We start from the raw sequence: 11,123 nt of genomic DNA on the forward strand, positions 1-11,123 counted from the left end.
TAGTGGCCACCCATGCTTGCCAAATTTCTGTTGGATATTCCCAAGTTTGAAGGCAAGCCTGGGGACAATCCATCCACTCACATTACCAAATATCACTTATGGTGCTCATCTAATTATTTGGTGAATGATTCTATTAAAAGTCGTTTATTCCAACGTACGTTAACTAGGGATGCCACAAAGTGGTATATCGAATTAGATACTGCATCATACAATGACTTTGTCTCCCTACTCAAACCTTCTTGACACACTTCCAGTTGCCTACTCAGTATGATATCGACTCTTACCTCTTGTCCAACTTCAAACAAGGTGATGCCACATTAATTTCTGATCACATTCATGAGTGGCGTCGCCGCCAAAGTTTAGTTAGAACGAAGTTACTTGATGAAATATTACGTAAATGTTTCATTCATTCTCTTTGACCCGAGATTCCTAAAGATGTGTCCATGTTTCAAGTTGTTATTGAGGAAAAAGCCATTTTAGTTTCCCAAGAGTTGCATCTTATCTATTCACATTCAGGTACGCTATATGAAGTGTTGTTTAATAGTCCTCTCCATTTAATCATCAAAATATATATTCATCTCACATTCCCAAATGTACTTTTCAGATTTACTTGGGAGAAGACATGGTCCTTTCCCATTAAATTCCCAATTTTATATTCATGTCACATTTCCAAATGTACTCCCAGCTTTACTTGGGAGAAGAGAAGTCAACTGTAAGGAAGGATGAGAAGTTAATGACATTAATGAAAGGTGGTTGAGGTGGAGAAGGGAAGGAGGGTATAAAAGAGAAGGGGGGAAGGGGGTCTTGCTTAGGATTGTGGGGACACCCAAGTCCAAACAATCACAACCAACCCCACAATCCTAAGCAAGACCCCCCTCCCCCCTTCTCTTTTTATACCCTCCTTCCCTTCTCCACCTCAACCACCTTTCATTAATGTCATTAACTTCTCATCCTTCCTTATAGTTGACTTCTCTTCTCCCAAATAAAGCTGGGAGTACATTTGGAAATGTGACATGAATATAAAATTGGGAATTTAATGGGAAAGGACCATGTCTTCTCCCAAGTAAATATGAAAAGTACATTTGGGAATGTGAGATGAATATATATTTTGATGATTAAATGGAGAGGACTATGTCTTCTCCCAAGTAAATGTGAGGGTGCATTGGGGAATGTGAGATGTAATTACATGGAGAGGACCATGTCTTCACCCTAGTAAATGTGAGGGTACATTGGGGGATGTGAAATGAATATATATATTAATAATGAGTTGGAGAGGACCATGTCTTCTCCCTAATAAATGTGAAGGTACATTTGGGAGATGTACTTACATGGAGAGGACCATGTCTTCTCCCTAGTAAATGTGAGGGTACATTTGGGAATGTGAGATGAATACATATATTATTTGAAATAATGCAAGGAGACCATATCCTACCTAAGATTCAATTTGAGAAGGTAAGTTGGGAATTTGAATAATAGAAATCATGAATTTTATATTAGACCAATATTTCTCAATATTTTCAGATAATGTAAACATTAACAAAATTTTCTGGATAAGATTTAAGTGGGGAATTACAAGGATGCTTGATGATGGTGCTTCTCACCAATTTTGATCAAGTTTGGAATAATTTTTGTCTTTAGCAAATTTTGGAAATTTTAAACACAGGAAATCTGGCTCTATGCATAGTGCCACTGGCGTTGCGCTTTTCCTAGGGACACCCAATGGACAAGTGGCTTGCATTTTTGGATTAAGAGTGATGAGTACATGCACCCTATGCATTTTCTAAGATTTTGGAGTAGAAATGGTCTACCAAAAGGTCAAAAAACACCCCAAAAATGACCTTTCTGCCACTTTTTGGACACACAAAAGCAGTGTTGGAATAATCAACTATTGAGGGGTCAAATGAGCTTAAAATGAATACATTCCAGATGTTTTTGAAAGTAGACTTTAAGAGATTTCCAAAGAGCTATCATGAGATCAATTTGGATGCCGAGAAGGCCTCTAAAAGGGACCTGAAAGTGGTGTTGTGCGTAGGACCTATGGCACTGAGCGTAGGACAAATTTTGCACAAGATTGCCATTTCACTGTGTTTTGATTGTGATCATGGATTTTCTCTCACGGAGGATGTTTTAATAATGTAAATTATGACTTGGCATGTAAATATGATGGATAATTAGTAGCAGAGGGTAGATTCATTAGATTAAAATTCATTTTGAGCACAAATGAATCAGTTTCCTCACTTTTAGAGGCAAGTTGTTAGGATGCCTAGATTCCAGTTTCTTGTTCAGTGTTGGTTAGATTAGCTCCTCATCTTAGGGATTCGACCCCTGAGGATGGGAGGAGGTTGAAACAATGTCTATATCTTCTTCTTCTTTCTCATTGTAAAGGGTTGGACTTAGCTGGATGCTTAGGTTTTGAAAGAACATCATTTTGTATCAGTTTAGCAGGAGATTAATCAGAAATTGCAGCTATTTCTTTGGGATCCATGTGGTATGGTGTTTAGTTCAATTTCCTCTCTTGTGATCATATGTTTAAATTTTTTGTGTACTTCATTAATCATTTCATTGCTTCTAAGTGGATGTTTTCAAGTTGATAGGAAGAATCCATAACATTAATGCTCTGCTTTGGGAAAATATTCATAGTTTATGTTTTCTACAGTTTAGGAAGGATCCATGATAATCACATGCTCTTCCTATCTTCTCACCAATCTTGAATCACCTCACCCATCAAACTCTAGAGTGTTAAGCTTCATACCTACCTTGCCCCTTCGAACACCCTGCAATTTTGACCTAATTTCCTTGCCCAAATTGTCTGGCTCCTCCTGATCCAGGCAAACCCCTTCAAATCAAATCAAACCTTGTGTTACTATACATAGCCTAATATCATTTTCCTAATCTAGTCATCTTAGCTGAGATCATTACGGAGAGAGCCCTCTCCTAGCCTAGTAGGGCTAGCTACTTGGATAAACATGGTTTGTGGTTACCCTGGCATTGCCTTCCTTCAGCCTAAGGTTCAATCTAGGTGCTAACACATGGCATAAAAATACACATTTTGTTGAACCTATCCACAACTATATACAAATAGTCATGACCTATTTTTGACAATGGAAGACCTCCTACAAAATCCATAGAAACACTCTCCCACGCTCATGAAGGAACTGGAAGTGGTGTGTACAATCCTAACTTCCTATTGCTAGGCTTATTTATTTCACATAATGAACATCCTTTAATAAAATGAGACACACTTTCAAGCATACGAGGCCAATAACAATACCTCTGTGGATGTGCCACTGTCTTACTTACACTGAAATGACCAACAATAAGAGAATTATGTGCCTCTCTTATGATGTTAACTCTTTCTCCCCGTGGAATACAAAGCCTTCCATGATGGTACAACAATTTATCATGCAAATGATAATCCAATTCCTATACTTTGTTACCTTGACTCAAGCTTGCATAAACATCTTGAAAGTCATTATCTAATGCATATTGATCAATATAACTTTCATGTAAAATAGAATTATGCTTGAGTAAAGTAGTTGCACTAATAATAGGCCTAGTAATCATATCAACAACTTTATTGTAGATACCTTTATTATACCTGATTACCAAGTGGAATTGTTAAAGAAAACCCATCCATTGGAAGTGTTGTGATTGCTACAACTTTGATTGTGATTGCAATTATTGCAATGGTTGATGATCAGTATGAACGAATGTTTCCTTACCATCAAGTAGTGTTTCCATTTTTTCACACTTTGCACCAATGCTGACAATTCCTTGTCATATGTAGGATAGCTAATCACTACACCATTAAAAGTTTCTGAATGAAAACATATAGGATTACCATGTTGCATGAGGATTACACCCATAGCGTAGTCACTAGCATCAGTTTGAATCTCAAATGATTGTCTCAAGTCTGGAAGTGCAAGTATTGGAGTTGTACTAATCTTTTCTTTCAATGCATCAAAGGCCTTTTGTTGTTTTCCTCCCCACTGAAAAACCTTTTTCACACTTGTCAACGCATGCAAAAGAGTTGCTATAAGAGAAAAAATAGCAATGAATTTCCTCCAATATTGGGTTTCTCCCAAAAAACTTCTTACCATAGTAATTGTCTTGGGCCTTGGCCAATTCACAATGGCATCAACCTTGGAGGGATATATTTTTAACTCACCTCCTCCAAAATATGACCCAAGTAAACTAAATAAGTTTTTCCAAACTCGCACTTTGACATCTTAAGATGCAACTATTTTTTTCAAGAAATCAAGTACTTTTCTTACATGCATGACATGTTCATTGCGAGATTTACTGAAAATTAAGATTTCATATAAGTAGACTATGACAAACTCATCAAGAAATGGCCTCAAAACATCATTCATCACACACATGAATGTAGCTAGAGCATTACATAAACCAAACGGCATAACTAACCATTCAAACAAACCTTGTTTTGTTTTGAATGTTGTCTTCCAAATGTTTCCTTAAGCTATTCTAATTTGATGGTAGCCACTTCCTAACTCCAGCTTAGTAAAATAATTTTCATCTTTCAATTGATCAAGTAAATCATCTATTCTAAGCAATGGGTAACGATTCTTTACTATAATTTTGTTCAATGCACGAAATTCCACACACATGCGCCATGTTCCATCCTTCTTGGGCACCAAGAAAATAGGTGAACCACATGGCAAGGAAGATGTTCTGGTGATCCATTTAGTCAACAACTCTTGAATTTTCTCTTAATTTCTGCACTTTTCATCACTGACATCCTGTACATGCCAATGTTAGAAAGAGGAAAATCTTGTTGCAACTGTATCTCATGTTGGATTCCTCTCTTGGAAGGTAATCCCTTTGGTTCATGAAACATCTCATCATATTGGTTAACTACGTCAACCAATTCAGATTTCAAATTTGAATCACAACCTTCAAAATCTTGATTATCAACATCATCCTTGGGTTTGATCATTATAACCACAAATTTCTTGCTCGAATTCACTAGTCTTTTCATCTGCCTTGCATTAACAAGCGAAAGATTTATTTTCTTGCTATGAGCTCTCACAATATATTCTACTCCACGTTTGAATAAATGATATTTGTTTTCATGTCTATTGAAGATATCTTTTCTGTCATAAAGGTACAGGCTACCCAAAACTATGCCACAGATATCTAATAGCACAACGTCAAGCTCCACTTCATCTATTAAATTCGTAGTATTAGCGAATCTCAGTTTACACTTTTTAGTAACCTGCAATTGCGCATTGTCACACACCCATCTAAGTTGATATGGTTTATGATGTGGAACGGTTTCCAAGTTTAAAATTTTGACAATGTTTTTAGAGATAAGGTTGGCTTGAGAGCCACTATCGAAAATCATATCAATATTTTTGTGTTTTGATATCACCCTTATGTAAAAAATTTATATTCTCCTCTTTTCGTTTGGAGTTTCATTTTGTGAGTTTGAAGAACTAGTGGTAGCAATGGATTCTTTCCCTTTTAACCCCATGGATGTGATTTTAGCTTCATCGCTCGAATCGGATCCCAAATCATCTTGAGTGGTTGTAGTTGTTTTTTGTTTTCCCTTGTTCTTGTTTTTCTTTGGTCTCATTTCAGGATGAAGCTTCCAACAATGAGCTTCATCATGACCCTCTCTGGAACAATGTTTGCATGTAATTTTCTCTCCTTATTTTTAGATGGACACATTTTTCTTGCCTTCCCTTTGAAAGCCTTTTCCTTTCCTTTACTCTTAAATGGATTTTTACTACCTTATTCTGGGGTGTTTTTTCCTCTTTCCTCAAGATGAGTGACTTGCACACAAACATCATCTAGATTATTGGGATTAAACATTGAGATAGTATGCCTAAGGTAACTGTGTAAACCCCCTATGTACTTCAACAATGTGTCATGTGATTGCAAATCTAAACCTAAGATCAAATACCTTTTTCTAAATTCTTGGGTGTAATCTTGCACATTTTTACCTTTAAGCTGTCTAAAGTTCTACCAATTCATGATGGATTTTTGCATATAAGCTAGAGGCTAGAATTGTCTTTTGATTGCAGCAATGAAATTATTCCAAGAAATTGAGATCTTATCGTGTTCTCTTGGGTCTTTGATTCCCACCATACTAGTGTTGCACCCTCCATTCCCAATGAAGCTAACTGAATATTTATGTCATCCTCTTGAAGGTTTTGAATTATACAATAGACCTCCAACTGAAGAATCCAATTATCAATATTCTCTACATTCACTTCACAATTATACTTGGGCAGCTCAAATTTAACATCAAGTTTTAAAAAAACGTGATTTACTAGTTCCTTTTGAAGTATGATGAAGAGTATGAGTAAGGGTTGTGTTAGTGGAAGAGGGTGAAGATGCTTGTGAAGAAGAAGATGAAGAAGATGGTGGAGAGGGTGGAGGTTTGTCCCAATTTCCATTACGTCCTCCTGAAGAGCCTTCTCCTTTGGTAGGTTTAGAACTTTCCCCTTACAACTTGGTATAGAGGACCTTTACCATCTCTATCATATCAAAGAAAGGCTTTATAAAGGTCTTCTCATCTTATGTCATGTTTGTAGGTTCTCCTTCATGAGACATGATCTCTGGAGTCTCAACTGCAATTTGAGGCTGAACTAGTGTTGGAGATTGTGGCAACCTTTCTCTCCTTCCCCTTGACCGAACTTCAGAGCTTCCAACCAACTTCCCTTCTCCTCTTTTGAGTTTTAACCTTGTAATCATTACATAAAATTGCAAACAGTTAAATCCTTCTTCCATAAACAAAACCTAGAGCTCTGATACCAAAATGATGTGATTTAGAATATTAGATTGTCATGCTAAGATCCTCCTTAGATTAGAAACAAAATTCTTTCATTATGCTTAAGGATTCATGAATTTTTGCAAGTGAAATGATGAGTTTTTATGTTAATTTTATGAAAAATTTAACATTAATAAGAGATTGAACAACATCATAAACATGTACATAACAACATCAAAAACACATTACAATAGGAACATGATAAAGGAGTTCACCCCTCCTGGGCTATGTCTCCTTCGTCCATCTTCCAATGGCTTGGGCCTCTCTATTATGATAAAAAGTGTAAAATTATGTGTTTACAATGCTCAAATGCTTCTGAAACCTACTCCAATGGGTCTAGAATGTCCAAAAATGACCATCTAGCCTCTTGTTGCATCCAATTTAGTGGAAAACTACAGATGTTATGACCTCTCCTAGTTCTCCCAATATTCGCTCCACAAATTGCACCATTTTTGGCATGAACCTAAAAACTTGCTCCAAAATTGCGCTGATTGGGAAAAAATTTCGTTGCGCGACAGTCCATAATCTATCGGCATCGACTATTCCATCGCAAATTGCAATCGACATAGAACCGATGGTCTTATGGTCTATGAATGCGGTGGCGCAATATGCGATTGTGATATGACGGACCCGACAAAACTATTAAATGGAACCCATAATCTTATCGCATCCGAGATCAATCAAAATTTGGAAACGTTGGGGTCAGGGGGGTAATAGATATACGGGACTCTGCACTTTTGCAATGTGCAGTTGCGATTATCGCATCACAACCTGGGTACATTGGGGGTCGTTTCATCACATCGCACCCTGGCTTGTTATGGGGCCGATTCTTTAACGCCGACCCATCTGCAACATGCGCTTTGCGAAATGTAGGGCCAATGACAGCCTGCCACTTAGAACCTACCCATTTTTTGAAGGGTCCTGCCATATTAGATATCATTTTTGGGATTCAACTGCGTTAAGGGTCCTACCATGTCATCCACTCCCGCCATGTGTCCAAGTCAAACTTGAACTTTGACTTGCTCTAGCTTCTTCATATGATCTCAGATTTGAGTGTCATTCACACCGTTGGAATCAGGATGATGAGCACTTCGATATAAAGCTGATTTTATCGAGATTATTCCAATTTTAGTTTTGAGCCTAATTTTGAGCACCTAATCACTCAACCTCCTCTACCTCCACAAGAGGGTAATGAGGGGTCATCTTCTCATCCCCCCATAGTCGATCTGTATTTATGTGCAAGGAATTTGTAAATGTAAATACCCGAGCTAAATCCTATGATGTTCCTGAGTCAAGTTCTCTATATAAGGACTCACCAACTCCACCTACCTCCACTCGACCTCTCACTTTGGATAAGCATGTGGAACGTGTCTATCGCCCCACCAAGGGTGTTCTTCATAATATGACACACAATACTTTTTCCAGGGTCACTCAACATTACAATATTATTAGAGATCTTGCCCAGGTTCCTTGTGCCATGTCTGCCTTGGAGGTCTTGCAAAGTTGTCCTCGGTAGCGCAAGTCCTTGTTGTCTACCATTGGTGGATTCGATCTGTCTGACTCTAATCTCATCACCTTTAATTCCCAAAAAGCCACTCCTCACCTTTCCCATCAGATTGCTTTTCAAATCATTGTGTATTTTCCACAAGAATATTCATCACACTTTGGTGGATGAAGGCTCTTCCACGTGTGTTATGTCAGTATCCTGTTGGAAGGCTCTTGGCTCTCCAGTTCTCACCATGTCCAACACCACTCTCCAAGCCTTTGATGGTCACAACTTTGTACCTAAAGGGGTTCTTCCAATTTTTTCCATTGAGTTAGGAGGGAAAATTGTATATGTTGATGTCGAAGTTGTCGACACCTCATTAGATTACAACCTACTCCTTGGTCATAGTTGGTTTTATGCCATGACCGCAATGTTCTCATCTATATTTTGTGTCCTTTTCTTTCCTCATGAAGGAAAAATTTTCACTATCGATCAACTTGAATATTGCGTGCCACCGACCCATATTTCCACCACGGGGAATTTTGTACCACTCGTAGGAAACCACCCTAGTCAATATGAGAGTTTTGACATGGGATTGTTTAAAATCTCATTCCTTATGGGAGCTTTTCCTCAACTCCTTCCTTCTAACACTCCTTCTACTCCTACCACTACTCACTGCCATATGATCTCCTATGGAACATGTGGACCACATAGACCTCATGATCCTTGGGTGGTGTCACTTGTTATTATGGAAGTTGATCAAGATAGTAAGCATCCCTTTCTACCTGTTGTGGAAGAGATTTCCTCTCCGACAGTCCCATCAGTACCCCCTGATGTTGGTCAGAAACTCCATCTTAATATGGAATATGACCAGGTTCCTTTTTCCACATAGGCCATCACTTTGCTTGTTCCACAAGACTCCTTTGATGACGATTCTTCTTCTCGACAAGTCATATTGGAGGTCATGGATTCACATATTGATAATCTTAGGGATGCTACACCTCTTCATGCCTCTAATCTCCCCGATGTGGAATGAGTAGAGTGTGGCACTTTAAATCATGAATTGACTCAGGGGGCACCTTCTCGATGTTCCTTGGAATTTCCACTCATGGAACGAGTCAAGTCTTGGGATTCTACTACTGAAATTGTCAGTGAATTATCCAACTTCTTACCACCTGCTGATGAGATTCTTGTACCATATTTATTTCGTGATCCTCCCTTATGTCCTCAGGATAATTTTGAAAATATGACTATGTTAGATTGTCCCTGGCATGGTCAACCTTTATGGGTTGGGTAGTTTGACTTCATTTGGAATGGCTCTACACTCATGAACCATGTGGTATTTTTCTCCCATGATTTCACACATAGACTCCCATGGCCTATGCCCAGTTGTGGGAATCCTTTCTCATGACATACTAAATTAAGTTATAGATGGACATAATGTATATACGTGTGTGTGTGATAAGTTTATTTTTTCTTGTCATTAGAATTTTTTCTAGTTTCTATGTGTAATTCATGTGTCTGGTCTTTGACACATAGATGTCAACACCCTCACTTCCTTATAGAGTCTTTGCAGATGGTGCAAGTTGTTACACTCAGAATGTTGCTTCTGTTGCTTGGGTTCTCTTTGCACCCACTAATGAGCTTGTGAGTTATGGGGGTATTTTTCTTCGCCCTGCCACAAACAACGTGACCGAATATAGTGTCGTTAATGAGATCTTGATCAAGGCTAGTCATGTTGGCATATGCCACCTAGTTGTTCAACTTGACTCTTAGCTCATAGTGTCTCAGCTCAACCATCTCTATTCTGTAAGGAACCTAACTCTTTTATGCTAGTTTTTGAGGGTACATCTCTTAGAGCATTCATTTGATTATATTGATTATGTTCATATTCCTCGAGACCAAAACCGATTGGCTGATTCATTAGCTAATTATGTGTTATATTGGAATTTGTCACATTCATAAATTTTAAACCATTCACATGAACCATTAAACCTCCATTATACATACAAAATAGACAAAACACATAGAAGTCATTATTTTATTATATCAAAAAATTTCGGGTACATAGTTCAAAAATTGGGAAACTGAGGCCCTGGCTACCATGCCATACATATGTAGATATATCCATAACCACACAACCTTGTGCTACTACCCCCACTCAGTGGTGCTCATCGTAACATAAAACTGCATTCAAAATTCGGCAGAGAAGGCCTCGATGACATGATGAAGACACCCATATGGCGTACCTCTACATATGTAGAGGGGTGTCAACCATGCTCCTCGAAAGAACTCCCAATGTCAAACCCTTGACATTCTGTTTGAATTCCCTTAGCTCCTCATCCTCATCCTCCACCTCTTCTTCTGGTACTACTAGGGCTGGGGCAAGTGGTACATGTCTCCTCAAAGGGGAATATCCCATAGGGTGTGTGGGCACCACATCTGCATATCACAACCATCATCTCTTAGTAACTGTGTATTCGTTTAAAATATATATATATATATATATATATATATATATATATATATATATATATATATATATATATATATATATATATATTCCAAAATTCCAAAAAAATTTAAAAAACATGAAAATTCAAAAAATTTTACCTCTTTCATCAAAGTCTTCACTAGGGGGAAAGACTATGTCTAGATCTCCCTTAAATTTCACCCCATCATATAGATATTCATCCACCAATAGCGTAGCTACTCTCAGCCACTTCCTGGAGGTGTCTGGAAACTAGCTGCTGGTATGAACTCCATCTTCTCTTGGCATGATAAAACACCATCTCATCATCCAGGGTTCTGTTGGTGGTGGGTAGACCACATAATCCATTG

This window comes from Pinus tabuliformis, chromosome X, assembly GCF_031772625.1.
Source record: "Pinus tabuliformis cultivar Carrire ecotype Pingquan chromosome X, CPIR1, whole genome shotgun sequence".
Lineage (NCBI taxonomy): Eukaryota > Viridiplantae > Streptophyta > Pinopsida > Pinales > Pinaceae > Pinus > Pinus tabuliformis.